Source organism: Juglans microcarpa x Juglans regia, chromosome 4D (assembly GCF_004785595.1).
Source record: "Juglans microcarpa x Juglans regia isolate MS1-56 chromosome 4D, Jm3101_v1.0, whole genome shotgun sequence".
NCBI classification, from domain to species: domain Eukaryota; kingdom Viridiplantae; phylum Streptophyta; class Magnoliopsida; order Fagales; family Juglandaceae; genus Juglans; species Juglans microcarpa x Juglans regia.
Window position 1 is genome coordinate 6,789,103 of NC_054600.1, and position 15,187 is coordinate 6,804,289.

The 15,187-nt window shown below is 42.2% G+C and overlaps 1 long non-coding RNA gene across 1 annotated transcript; it reads right to left on the reverse strand.

Annotated features, from left to right (window-relative positions):
- Positions 1-480: 480 nt before the first annotated feature.
- On the reverse strand, positions 481-4,885 carry LOC121259152. The gene is made up of 2 exons (XR_005939522.1): positions 4,358-4,885; positions 481-611 (listed from the first exon to the last, which is right to left on the reverse strand). It is a non-coding gene; the product is annotated as an uncharacterized LOC121259152 (long non-coding RNA).
- Positions 4,886-15,187: the final 10,302 nt, after the last annotated feature.

Genomic DNA, 15,187 nt, shown 5'->3' on the forward strand with positions numbered 1-15,187 from the left:
TTAGCTCTTTATTTTTTTCATATCATTTATCATCTCAACATATTTTCATAACATTTATCATCTTATTATCTTTTCATATCATTTTTTATTACATCATCTTTTCATGTCTTGATGATCTCATTACATCATCATCATAACCATCACGATTCATCTCATTACATCACCATACTTATCATCATCTCACCATTTATTATCTCATCATCATTTCATACCATCATGATCTCATCACATCCTCATCTTTAGGACTGTCACGATCCATCTCGTTACATTCTCATCTTCATATCATCATGATTTCATCACATCATCATTGCATCATCTTTCAAATCATCATCGTCATTAGTTTCATTATTGTTATCATTATTGATACTTGTAGTATACTATGATTTTCCTTAATTTATTTTTAATATTTACAAGAGATTTTGTGATGATAGATTGTTAAAAGATGAAGTTATCTCGAAGTTATAAAATTACAGGTTTGATATATACCATTTATTGCTTTTATCCAATAGATGTCTATTTTTATAAAATTAAGATAAGTGTTGTAAAAATATTTGTATTGTTTTTCGCATTCTCTATTACTACCATTATTGGTGGTTTACCTTGCAAACATCCTATATTCATGAACTATGTTGTCTTTCATTTGTGATTTGAGAGATAGGCTAAATAATTAGAGAGAAATAGGCACAATGCTTTTGCTATCATTTTGCAATGCATCCACTCTTCACCAAAGGTGTTACATGCACTTGACCTCGCTTAGACAGCAAGGGAGGGGGGGGGGGGGGGGGGCTTAACTCCATGGGTGGGTGCCCCCGTTTGGATATCGGGAGGGGGGTGGGGGCAGATTGGTGCTACCATCGTCAGACCACCCCGTTCAACACCACATTATCTACAAAAAAAAAAAAAAAAGTCTAATAAAAATCCAAACAAAAACCAAAATACTTACAGGTAAACAAACAAACTTACAAATCAGAAAATATCACAAATCCAACAAAAAACCAAAACAAACTCACAAAATTACAGATAAAACAAAACAAATAAACAAAACCAAGTAATAATCGTGTATAGACCCACATGTCGTGGTCTTGGGTCATAGATCTTTATAGCCCATGGTCGTCATAGTGGATTGTTAAACTTGCAGACTCGTGACTCGTAGTCACATCGAGTCTCTAACATACAGACCCACGACGCAAATCATGGTCTCAGGTCATAGATCTTTATAGCCCATGGTCGTCGTAGACTGCGGCTTGGCCATGAGTACCCATGATAATGGACAGAATTAAGAAGCTGGTTTAAAAGAGGTGGAGAAGAAGGAAAATATGGAGGAGAAAAAAAGAGAGAGAGAAGGGGGGATGGTGGCCATTGAGGCATGACAGTTTGAAAGGAAAAGAGACAAGGGAGGGGGAGAAGAGAAATGGCTGCTGGAAAGGAGAAAAATGACAACAAAGAGTGAAAAAGTAGTATTTATAGTTAGGGTTTTGTGTTTTCAATATATATGATATTATGATATTTTTATTTTTATTTGTATATATTTATATACATTAAAGGCCGGGTGGGCCTTGGAATGCAAGCGAATTAAAGCTCATCCACTAGGAGAATGCAAGTGTGGTAGCAGACCTACTCTCCATCGCTTAGTAGGCTAAGGTATTGAGTTTTACCCTTACCGATTTGCTCAACTTAGCTTATCATATTGTTATATCCTTTATCATCTCATCATCTTTTCATATCATTTATCATTACATCATCTTTTCATATCTTCATGATCTCATTACATCATCTTTATAACCATCACGATTCATCTCATTACATCACCATACTCATCACCATCTCACCATTTATCATCTCATCATCTTTTCATACCATCATGATCTCATCACATCCTCATCTCCATGACTATCACAGTCCATCTCATTACATCCTCATCTTCATATCATCATGATCTCATCACATCCTCATTGCATCATCTTTTCATACTATCATCATCATTAGTTTTGAGATCATCCTCATTAGCTTCATTATTGTTATAATTAATGATATTTGTTGTTGTATACTATTATTTTCCTTAATTTATTTTAAATATTTGCAAGAGATTTTGTGATGATAGGTTGTTAAGAGAAGAAGTTATCTTGAAATTATAAAATTACAAGTTTGATATATTCCATTTATTGCTTTTATCAAATAGATTTCTATTTTAATAAAATTAAGATAAGTGTTGTAAAAATATTTGTATTGTTTTTCGCATTCTCCATTACTATTATTGTTGGTGGTTTACCTTGCAAACATCATATATAAATAAACTATGTTGTCTCTTATTTGTGATTTGAGAGATAAGCTAAATAGTTAGAGAGAAATAGGCACAGTGCTTTTACTATCATTTTGCAAAGCATCCATTCTTCACTAGTGGTGTTACATGCCCTTGACCTCGCATGCACAAGGAGAGGGGGGTGGGGGGCTTAACTTCGTGGGTGGGTGCCCCTGTCTGGATACTCGGAGGGGGAGGGGCAGATTGGGGCCATTATCGTCAGACCACCCCTTTCAACACCACATTTTTACAAAAATAAAGTCCAAGAAAAATCCAAACAAGAACCAACAAAGTTACAGATTAAAACAAACAAACTTACAATTTAGAAAAATATCACAAAGCCAACAAAAATCCAAACAAACTCGCAAAATTACGGGTAAAATGAAACAAATAAATGAAAACAAGTTATAATCGTGCACAGACCCACATGCCGTGGTAACTGGTCACAGAACTTTATAGTCCATGGTCGTCATAGTGGATTGTTAAACTTGCAGACTCGTCACTCATTGTCACACTGTGTCTCTAACATACAGACCCATGATGAAAATACTGGTAATGAGTCGTAGAGACCCACAACCAAATTGTTGTCTTATCGTCTTAAACTGTGGCTTGGCCATGAGTACCCTCAATAATGGAGAGAACAGAGAAGCTAGTTTGAAGAGGTGGTGAAGAAAAGAAATATGGATGAGAAGAAGAAAGAGAGAGGAGAGGGGATGGTGGCCATTGAGGCGTGAAAGTCTTAAAAGAACAGAGAAGGAGGATGGGAGAAGAGAAAGGGGAGGAGGATGGCCATTGGAAAGGAGAGAAATGACAGTAGGGAGATTGAGAGAGTGAAAAAGTGGTATTTATAGTTAAGGTGTTGTGTTTTTAATATATATGATACTATGATTTATATTTTTATTTGCATATATTTATATATATTAAAGCTCGACCATCATCGTGGACTGCGGCTTGGCCATGAGTACCCATGATAATGGAGAGAACTGAGAAGATGGTTTAAGAAAAGGTGGAGAAGAAGGGAAATATGGATGACAAGCAAAAAGAGAGAGAGAAGTGGCCAATGAGGCATGAAAGTCTGAAAGGAAAAGAGAAGAGGGGGAGAGTAGAAATGGGGTGGGGGATGGCAGCTGCAATGGTGAGAAATGACAGTAGATTGGGAGAGTGAAAAAGTGGTATATATCGTTAGGGTCTTGTGTTTTTAATATATATGATATTATGATTTATATTTATATTTGAATATATTTATATATATATATTAAAAGTCAGGTGGACCCAAGGCCCAACCCGGCACCTATGCCCTGAACTTTCAAACAGGAGAATTAAAGCTTGTCCACCAGTGGAATGCAGGTGGGGCAGATGCCATACTCTCCATCACATAGTTGGCTAAGGTGTTGAGTTTTACCCTTACGATTTGCTCGGCTTAGCTCATTATCTTTTCATGTCATTTATCATCTTTTCATATTTTCATATCATTTATCATTTATAATCTCATCATCTTTTCATATCATTTATCATTACATCATCTTTTCATATCTTCATGATTTCATTACATTATCTACATAACCATCACGATTCATTTCATTATATCACCATACTCATCATCATCTTACCATTTATCTTCTCATCATCTTTTCATACCATCACTATCTCATCACATCCTCATCTTCATGACTTTCACGATCCATCTCGTTACATCCTCATATTCATATCATTATGATCTCATCACATCATCATTGCATTATCTTTAAATACTATCATCATCATTAGTTTTGAGATCATCCACATTAGCTTCATTATTGTTATAATTATTGATATTTGTTATTGTATACTTTTATTTTCCTTAATTTCTTTTTAATATTTGCAAGAGATTTTGTTATGACAGGTTTTTAAGAGATGAAATTATCTCAAAATTATAAAATTACAGGTTTGATATATACCATTTATTGCTTTTATCCAATAGATGTCTATTTTTATAAAATTAAGATAAATGTTGTAAAAATATTTGTATTATTTTTTGCATTCTCTATTCTACCGTTGTTGGTTGTTTACCTTGCAAACATCATATATACATAAACTATGTTGTCTCTTATTTGTGATTTGAGAGATAGGCTAAATAATTAGAGAGAAATAGGCACACTGCTTTTACTATCATTTTGCAAAGCATCCACTCTTCACTAAAGGTGTTACATGCACCTGACCTCGCATGGACGAGAAGGGGGGGGGGTGTTAACTCCTTGGGTGTGTACCCTTGTCATACCAGGGGGCAGATTGTTGCCACCATTGTTAGACCACCCCGTTCAACACCACATTCTTTACAAAAGAAAATCAAATAAAAATCCAAACAAAAACCAACAAACTTACGGATCAAAAGTAACTAACTTACAAATCTATAAAAATATCATAAATCCAATAGAAAATCAAATTAAACTTACGAAATTACAGATAAAATGAAACAAATAAATGAAACCAAGTAATAATCGTGCACAAACCCACAGGCCGTGGTCTCTGGCCACAGATCTTTATAGCCCATGGTCATCATTGTGGATTGTTAAACTTGTAGACTCGTCACTCATAGTCACAATGAGTCTCTAACATACAGATCCAAGATGAAAATTGTGGTATTGAGTCGTAAAGACCCACCACCAAACTGTGGTCTTACCGTCGTAAACTACGGCATGGCCATGAGTACCCACAATAGTGGAGAGAACTGAGAAGCTGGTTTAAAAGAGGTGCAGAAGAAGGAAAATTTGGATGAGAAAAAAAGAAGAAGAAGAGGGATGGTGGTCATTGAGGCGTGAAAGTCTTAAAAGAATAGAGAAGGGGGTGCGGGAGAAGAGAAAGGGGGAGAGGGATGGATGACCATTGAAAAGGAGAGAAATGGCAGTATAGAGATAGAGAGAGTGAAAAGGTGGTATTTATAGTTGGGGTTTTGTGTTTTTAATATATATTATATTATGATTTTTATTTTTATTTGTATATATTTATATATATTAATGGTCGGGTGGGCTCGAGGCCCAACCCAGTACCTATCCCTTGGACTTTCAAACTGGCGAATTAAAGTTTGTCCACCTTTGGAATGTAGGTGGGGTAGTAGCCCTACTTTCCATCGCATAGTAGGCTAAGGTGTTGAGTTTTACCCTTGCCGATTTGCTTGGCTTAGCTCACTATCTTTTCATATCATTTATCATCTCATCATATTTTCATATCATTTATCATCTCATCATCTTTTCATATATTCATGATCTTGTTACATCATCTTCATAACTACAACGATTTATCTCATTATATCACCATACTCATTATCATCTCACCATTTATCATCTCATCATATTTTCATACCAGTATGATCTCATCACATCCTCATCTTCATGATTGTCACGATCCATCTCATTAGATTCCCATCTTCATATCATCATCACATCATCATTGCATCATCGTTTCATATCATCATCATCATTAGTTTTGAGATCATCCTTGTTAACCTCGTGTTTCGCACACCTTTGGGCCAAATTCTGAAAACTTAGGTCTTCCAAAATTGGCCTGCAAAAGATGGTGGAGAATGCAACTAGGAGAGGGCAGCCTTAGGGCCGGGGAACCTCGGATGCCAAAGTTAGTAAGTATTCTTGGAAGTTTGTAAATAAGTGAGAGGGTCTTGGGATCAGAGAGCTTTTTCATACTTGGAGCTTGCTATTTATAATGTGGGTTGGGGGAGGTGCAAATCGTCTTTGTTTCCACAAAATTCGTGCCACTCCTGCTGTTTCTACTATCAGAGTCTTCTATTGAGGCGTGGCTTTGCGACGACACCATAAATGTGGCGTGTAACTCGGTAGTGGTGCCATTGATGCGGCGTGATTTCCTGACTTTCTGTCTATTCCTTGTGAGTCGTAGATGGTCTGATATCAATGGATCAAGGGCCATCCGCATTTCTCGACTTGCTCTATATAGGTTTCTGTGCTCTAAATACAGCCGCAGGCTGTCAAGCTGACCTGTCTTGTTGACTACTCGACTCCTTTTCCTGGTAGATGTTTTGCCCCCTACGCGGACTTGTTGACCTTTGAGCCGGGTATTGGGCCGAGGACCCGTGGGTTTTGTGAAGTAGGAAAAATCCCCTTACAATTATCCCGCTAATTCTCTCATGGACAAGTCCAAGGGGAATTCTTTTTTATTCCTTAATCCTTTGCTTTACAAGACCACACGGTCTTCTTTGCAGTGAGCCAAGCAATTGTTCGCCTTGCACTCACGTGGTAGTATGGTGTCGGTTACGTTTTCGCATTGAATGGCATCCTTTCTATTCCTGCGTCGTGACTTCGTGTTATGCAGCCATTTATTCTGCACATCGTATCAACAGATACACTTTGGGGACATGTGGAGTTATGTTGCCTCGAGAGTTCAAACGTCAACCTTGCCTATATAAGGACCTTCCTCCCTTGTGGAAATTCATTAGACCCTACCTCTTGCTTTGTTTCATACGTTCCTTGCTCCTTTGTCTTCCTCCAATTTTCCTTCAGTTTTCTCCCAAAAATTCTTTACTTTTCTTTCGATCTCTAGTGGCTCTAAAGAAATCTTCACGCCCTTCTAGATAGGTTGGGCCCTCTATTGGTGCTCAGACTATTGTTGGCCAAGGCAATTCCACTCTAGATGAATTCCCTGAATTCTCATGGTGATCGATGGTGACTCCTGCCGAACTGGAGGAGCTGAAGGTGACCTACAGGGTCCTTTCTAAAGTAGAATTTGTGGTGCCCTCACCAACCTAAGGAGCGGTGGATTCTGAGGGCTATGGCACTAAGGTCGTGGTGTACCTCACCATGTTCTCTTGCGGCCTTAGGTTGCCGTTTTGCTAGCTGGTGCGAGAAGTTTCAGGCTTCTTCGAGTTGGCACTTGCTCAGATTCCTTCCATTGTGTGGATGATTCTTGTTTCGTGCTGCGTTATTTGGCACCGTGCGTTGGAGGAAGTTGGGTCAAGCTTCCCAGACCTCATAACTCATGAGGTCTTCATCGCTCACAACATTGTGCAGAAGGGCTAGCACCTTTACAACTTCCAGCCGGTCCAAGAACTGGTTCCGTTGGAGGCACAACATGCTATGGTGGAGGGATACACCCGCCGATTCTTCTTCTTGGTGGGCGATGGATAAGAATACCTAATCGGGCAGGCCATCAAGCGCCAGTTTCTCGTATTCACCATTTCGGGTATTGTTTGTGGGGACACAAACCGCCGCCCAAAACTGAACATACAAGAGGCACTTAGGCTCAAGGTTGTTCGAGCCTAGGTGAAGGCACATCTAGACGACGTTTCTTTAGAAGCTTTGCAGATTGAGGACAGCCTGTGCCGATATTCCCCCCCCCCCCCCCGGATACTTGCATTCTGACATGGGATTCCCCATAAATCCGGTTACGTCGCCTACTCGTAGTCACTCCCCTAGCCTACCGATGGAGGCAAAAGGGAAGAAGTCACCTGCCCAGTCTGATTCTGACAATGTCCCCATCCCTCCATGGGCTCGTTTGTTCTAGTAGTTTTGATTTGGCTCAAACCAAGGGTGCCCAAGAAGATGGCGAAGATAGCGAATCCTCCTCGCGTCGCATTACTGATTCAAGATGTTGCTGTCGGAGCCGCTCTCGTGGTTGAGGCCATTCCCTCCGTAGATGTCGAAGTGGCGGGGACTGCTATTCTGGACTAGGAGGCAGTGGAACCTGGAGTTCCCAGCGAAAGGGAAAGGCGATGAGGTCATCGAAGAAGTTTCAGCGGGCCTTCGGACGACCGCTTCGCCTGGTGATGCTGATCGAATCTGCTAGATGGAGGGTAGACTTCGGAGGCTATTCACAGGGGTAAAATTTTAACTTGCCAACTCCTCGGTCTCTTCGTTTGTTTCTTTTCTTGGTCTTGACTGATTTCTATGATAGGGGTTGCAGCATCTGGTAGGCTTCACTGTGGACGACCAAGAAAAGGTGAGGAATGAGAACTTGGCTCTCCATTCACTTGCATAGTTGGCTTTGGACTATGCGGCTAAAGAGCAGAAGCAGAAAGAAGAAGCTGAGGAGGCCCTTGCCCACTTGACAAGGTCCCAGGGTGAAGTTGGTGAGCTTCGCATTGAGGCCTCACCTACTTCCGAGGTGAGGGAGACAATGCAGCAGTCCCTTGATGAATGACAGGCAAAGCATGAGCTACTGTAGGCTGCCAATCGGGAGCTGTGCCAACAATGAGATTCTGACGGTCTATCAAACGAGTGGCTAATGAAGCAGGTCAACAATCCCTGACGAAGAAAAGGAAGGCCTTTGAGGAGGAAAGGAAACTGAAGAGAGAAGCTGAGGCCTCCTTGGAGAAGCCAAGCGAGTCCTAAAAGCTCGTGATGCCTCTATCTAAAGCTTGCAAGAGGAGTTGTCTTATGTTCGTGGTATCCGTGATGATGGGTGGCACTTCGGCTATAATGACGGCTTAGAGCAGATGAAGACTCACATTCTTCAGAACCCCCAATACGACCTCAAGGTCATGGAGGTGGGGGATTCTCCTCCGCATGAGGAGTCTCTAAAGCGGTGTTCTCTCCTCTGGAAGGGTCTAGTTCCGAGAGGCCTTGGTGACAACCCTGTAGGGAACGACCCCGCCTATTGAGGGTGGATTTTCTAGGCAGATCTTCTTACTCTTCCATGTTGTTGTTACCCCAAGCCTTCATGACCTTTTCCTGGCAGATCTCCTTGCCATTTCTCTGCTGTTGGGGGTTGGGCCCCGTCTTCTCGTTCCTACCTTACTCGTTCTCGCCCTTTTGCTTACGGGGCTCAACTTTGAAGCCATTCCCACCCGTTGTTTCACTTCCTCCAATAGTTTCTTCTCCCTTTCCACAGCTGGTGGATGGTTTCGAGCTGCTCTGGGGTGATGGCCATCACCGTATGACTCAATTAGTTACCTCATTACATCCCTGTTGGCTTTTAGAGGTAACTTCGTGCATTATCGATACGTCATAGTGATGGAGATCTCGGTCTGCTGCTTGCATGGAACATGATTTGATTGAGCTTGGTTACGATGGTCCCCGGCCTTCGTCCGATAAGCAGTTTACAACATAGAAATCAACTCTGAGATGCTTTTGCTGTCTACCCCACCAGTGCTTGGCCCATATCTGACGACCCTGCCAACTAACGGTCTTCCAGCTTGCGCACTTTTCATCAATCTTAAGAGCTTTGTTTAATGGGGTAGGCATTCTTCACATTTTCCTTTAGCATAGATTCGTCCTTCAAGTAGCCGTGGGACTGATCCTGCTCTTCGTCGCGGGGAGTCAAGTCGGCCTTGGACTAGACCTGCATCCTTGGCCCGCGGGGAGGTAAGGAGCCTGTGCAGTTTGAGACTTTACCCGTCTTCCTCCATTAGGATAGATTTCTCCTTCGGGTAGCCATGAGGGAGATCCCGATCTCCACTGTGGGGAGGCAAGATGGCACGGCCTTAGGCTCGACTTGCCTCCTTAGCCTATGGGAAGGTAGAATGTCCGGCCAGTTTGGAATTGCGCTTGTCTTTCTCTATCAACATAACTGTGTTCATTCTATTTGGAAACAAGAATGTATCATTATTTTGCTTTTGGCCACAGAAGTTAATGTTGCAAACCTGGGTCCTCCGGTCAATGTCGTGTAGCGCTTGTTAGTGATGTCCGTGTTGATGTCTTGTATCGCCGACATCCATATTGACGATGTCCACGTCTTTCGCTTCATTGTTTGGGCAGCCTATGGATTTGGCCCGCTCTCCGCCAGGGAAAGGTCGAAATGCCTCATGCCAAATTGCCTCTTTCTCCCTTGGGAGGTAGTTCGGACAACAATGTGGCTGGTCCACTCCTTCGCCGCAGTGGGGGTTAGGGTAAGTATTCGGGCAACCTCGGACCTGAACCCGCTCTCCTTCGCAGGGGAACATGATGGCCTTTGGCTCAACTAATTCCTTTGTTCCCCATAAGAGGTATGTCGTTCAAGCAGTCTATTCTGGACCTGCTCTGCTCCCTCCCATTGACACTGCAGGAAAGGATAAGAGGTTGGCGCTGATCCCACATTTCATCATAGTGGGGGCCGGGGTAAGTTATTTGGGTAGCCGTCAGGCTAATCCCGCTCTCTACTATGGGAGGAATAAGGCAACCTTTAGGCCTACATTTCCCTATGGTATCCCTACGGAGGTAAGTCGTTCGGGTAGTCTGTTACAAGAAAGTAAAAGCTTTTTCCTTTGGGCAGCTGAAGACTGACCCGTACTCCGCTGTTGGAAGGATAAGGCAACTTTTAGGCCTACCTTTTCCTCTGTTGCCCCGCGGAGAGGTAATTTGGACAATGATGAGGTTGATCTGCTCCTGCGCCATGATGGGAGTCGGGGTAAGTTATTCGGGCCACCTTGGGGGCTGGTCCAGCTCTCCCGGAGGAGGAGGTTGAGCCACCTGCTCACTTCATCCTTCGTGGGGAGGTAAGTTGTTTGGATAGTTTGTTTTGGACCCACTCTAACCCATTGACATCACAGGGAAGGGTAAATTTGGGTTAGGTTGATGCTGATCCCACACTTCGTCGTAGTGGAGGCCGAGGTAAGTTATTCGAGAAGCTGTGAGGCTGGGGTAAGTTTTAGGCTTACCTTTCCCTATGGTCTTGCAGGGAGGAAAGTCATTCGGGTTGTCATTTATTGGACCCGCTCCTGCCTATTGACGCTTAACGAGGAAGGTAAGCCTTTGTGTTCTGGTGGTCAAGGATAGATTCGTACTCCTCTGCGAGAGGGATTAGACAACCTTTTAGGCCTACTTTCCTTTCTGGTAGAGTTGACTTTGCTGATGGAGATTGTTGATGGAGGTAAATTGTTCGCTTGGCAAGTTATGTTATGTTCCTGAAATTAGCCATTGAAATATAAAAACTTCTTTTAATAGGGCTCGCAACGGGTGCATGAGAACATATAAATTTATGACAATAAACTGGCTTAGCAATAATATTTTCGTAGATGCTCGGCATTCCACAGGTGCAGCAACTCATTTCCTTGAAATTCTCTAAGGCGGTAAGAGCTCGGGTCATTTGTGGCGACGACCACGTAAGGGCCCTCCCATTGGGCCTAGCTTTCCCTCATCCCGTGTTATTGTTCCTGTCTCTTTGAATACGAGATCTCCGACATTGAATGTTATCGGACACACGAGCTTGTTAAAGCATCTCACGGCCCTTCTTTTGTTAGCTGCGGTTCTTATCTCAGCTTCCAGTCGGACTTCTTCTAATAGGTATAGCTGTTTTTCCAGCCGCCTGTCGTTAGACTCCTATTCAAAGTGTTGAACTCTGTAGGTGGGGATTCTGATTTCTATGGGTGACATCGCCTCATGACCGTATGTGAGGGTAAATGGGGTCTCCCCAGTCGGTATTTTCATTGTGACCTGGTAGGCCCATAGGATGGCGGGGACCCATGCCTCTTTGCTGTCATCGAGTTACTTCTTAAGCATTCCTATCAGCATTTTATTAATCGCCTCAACTTGTCCATTAGATTGGGGGTGTCCAGAGGACGAGTACCTAAACTCGATCCCCAATTCCTGACATAAATTGCAGTAGTGATTGGAATCAAATTGCTTCCCATTATCCGATATGATGGTACGTGGGATGCCAAACCTGCAAACCACCCACCTCCACAAAAATTGTGTGATGTTGCTCTCAGTGATGGTTGCTAAGGCCTCAGCTTCAACCTAGTTGGTGAAGTAGTCTAGAGCCACCACTATGAACTTGACTCCTCCTTTGGTCGGGGGAAGAGGGTTGATCAAGTCAATTCCTCATTGGGCCAATGGCCAAGGTGACGTGATCGACGTCAATTCCTCCCGCAAGCAATGGGGCATCCTGGCGTACTCTTGGCACGTAGTCCTTGGCGTCCCGCAGTGGCTGAGGCCAATAATAGCCTGCTCTCATTACCTTTCTAGCTAACACTTGTCCTCCTGAATGATTCCCGTAAATCTCTTCGTGTATTTCTGCTAACACGTATTACACTTCATCCGGAGAGATGCACCTTAAAAGAGGCACCAAGTGACCCCTCCAACATAGGACCTCCTCGATCATGGTGTAGCATGCCGCTCTATTTCTGATCTTCCTTGCCTCCTATTTGTCCTTGGGTACCTCATTAGTTTCCAAATATCTGATTATGTCACACGCCCAAACTGGGGCTCCGGGTCTTATTTCCATTACCTCAATTCCCACAGCAGGTTTTTCCACAGTTGGGATCACTGTATTTTTTGGTAGGTGGAGTCCTCCTGTTCGGACACAACATGCGCCAACTTTTCCTCTTTCTGATTTTTTGTCCTCGGCACTTACTGAATCTGGAAATACTTAAAATAGGGGCGTTCGGCCTCTACCGATGCTAGATTTTTCTTCATCTTTTCACTTTTTATAGCAAACTCTCCTCGCACTTGATTTACCACTACTTGAGAATCGGCCCATACTTCAATCTCGGTGGTGCCTAATGACCTGGCCACCAATAGTCCTGAAAGTAGCGCTTCGTACTCCGTCTCATTGTTCATTGTTTTGAATGCCAATTTGATGGCGTAATTGCATTCTTCTCCTTCCGAGGCAACGATATGCACCCCCACTCCCCCTCTAGCCCGTTAAGATAAGCTGTCAACGAATACTTGCCAAGGCTTTACAGGAGGTGCATCAATGTTCTTTGACGGGAAATCGATAAACTCAACGACAAAATCCGCTACACTTGCCCCTTTATGGTGTTTCGTGGGGCGTAGTTGATATCAAACTCGCTCAATTCCACCGCCTAATTCATAAGCCGGCCTGAGGCGTCCGGTCGTTGTAGCACCTTTTGTAAAGGGGTTTCCGTAAGGATCCGCACTGGGTGAGCTTGAAAGTATGGATGTAGCTTATGCATAGTTACTACAAGCGTGAAGGCTAGCTACTCTATGCAAGGGTACCTGTCTTCGGTCCCCCGATACGCCCAACTGGTGTAGTAGACCGACCTCTAGACCCCCTCATCTTCGCATACTAACACTGAGGAGGCGGCCTGAGGCAAGACCGCCAAGTACAAGGTCAACGTTTCCCCACACCAGGGTTGGCTGAGAAGCAGTGGGCTTGTGAGGTACTCCTTGAGTGCTTTGAATGTCTGGTCGCACTCGCCATCCCATGCTTTTTCCTTCCGCAAGACTTTGAAGAAATGTAGGCATTTGTTAATGGATCTTAACATGAACCTGTCAACATGGATGGGGAGAGAGGGGGTGGGTGGGCTTAACTCCGTGGGTGGGTGCCCTAGTCTGGATACTAGGGGGCGGATTGATGCCAACATCGTCAGACCATCCCGTTCAACACCATATTTTTTACAAAAAAAAAAAAAAAGTCCAATATAAAACAAAAAAAAAAAAAAAAAAACCAACAAACTTATAGTAAAAAAAAACAAACTTACAAACCAAAAAAATATCACAAATCCAACAAAAAACCAAAACAAAGTCACAAAATTACATATAAAAATGAAATAAATAAACGAAACCAAGAAATAATATTGCACAGATCCACATGCCGTGGTCTTTGGTCACACATCTTTATAGCCCATAGTAGTCATAGTGGATTGTTAAACTTGCAGAATCGTCACTCATTAATGACATTAAAAGATGATGAGATGATAAATAGTATGAAAAGATGATGAGATGATAAATAATATAAAACGATAGTGAGCTAAGCTGAGCAAATTGGTAAGGGTAAAATTCAACACCTTGGCCTATTATGCGATGGAGAGTAGGGTTGCTATCCCGCCTGCATTCCATAGGTGGACGAGCTTTAATTTGCCCATTTGAAAGTCTAGGGGATGGGTGCCGAGTTGGGCCTTGGGCCCACCTGGCCTTTAATATATATAAATATATACAAATATAAATATAAATCATAATATCGTTTATATTAAAAAACACAAAACCCTAACTATAAATACCACTTTCTCACTCTATCAATCTCTCTACTGTCATTTCTCTCATTTCTAGCTGCCATCCCCCTCCCTTTTCTCTTTTCTTTCCAGACATTCATGCCTCAATGGCCACCATCCCCTATTCTCTTTCTTTTTTCTTCTCATCCATATTTCCCTTCTTCTCCACCTCTTTTAAACCAGCTTCTCAGTTCTCTCCATTATTGTGGGTACTCATGGCCAAGCTGTAGTCTACAACTGTAAGACCACAGTTTGGTTGTGGGTCTCTATGACTCAATACCACAATTTTCATCGTGGGTTTGTATGTTAGAGACCATTGTGACTATGAGTGATGAGTCTGACAGTTTCACAATCCACTATGACGACCATGGGCTATAAAGATCTGTGACCAGAGACCACGATATGTGGGTCTGTAAATGATTATTACTTGGTTTTGTTTATTTATTTCATTTTATCTGTAATTTTGTGTGTTTTGGTTTTCTGTTAGATTTGTGATATTTTCTAATTTGTAAGTTAGTTTGTTTTTATCTGTATGTTTGTTGGTTTTTGTTTGGATTTTTATTGGATTTTTTTTTTTTTTGTAAAAATATGTGGTGTTGAACGGGGTGTTCTGACAATGGTGGCACCAATCCATCTCCTCAGTATCCAGACTAGGGCACCCACCCATGGAGTTAAGCCCCCCCCCCCCCCCTCCCCACCCCCACCCCCTCTCTCCCCGTCCATGCTAGGTCAGGTGCATGTAACACCTCTAGTGAAGAGTGGATACTTTGCAAAATGATAGTAAAAGCAATGTGCCTATTTCTCTCTAATTATTTAGTTTATCTCTCAAATCACAAATGAGAGGCAACATAGTTTATGTATATAGGATGTTTGAAAGGTAAACCACCAACAATGATAGTAATAGAGAATGCGAAAAAAAATACAAGTATTTTTACAATACTTATCTTAATTTTATAAAAATAGACATCTATTGGGTAAAAGCAATAAATGGTATATATCAAACCTGTAATTTTATA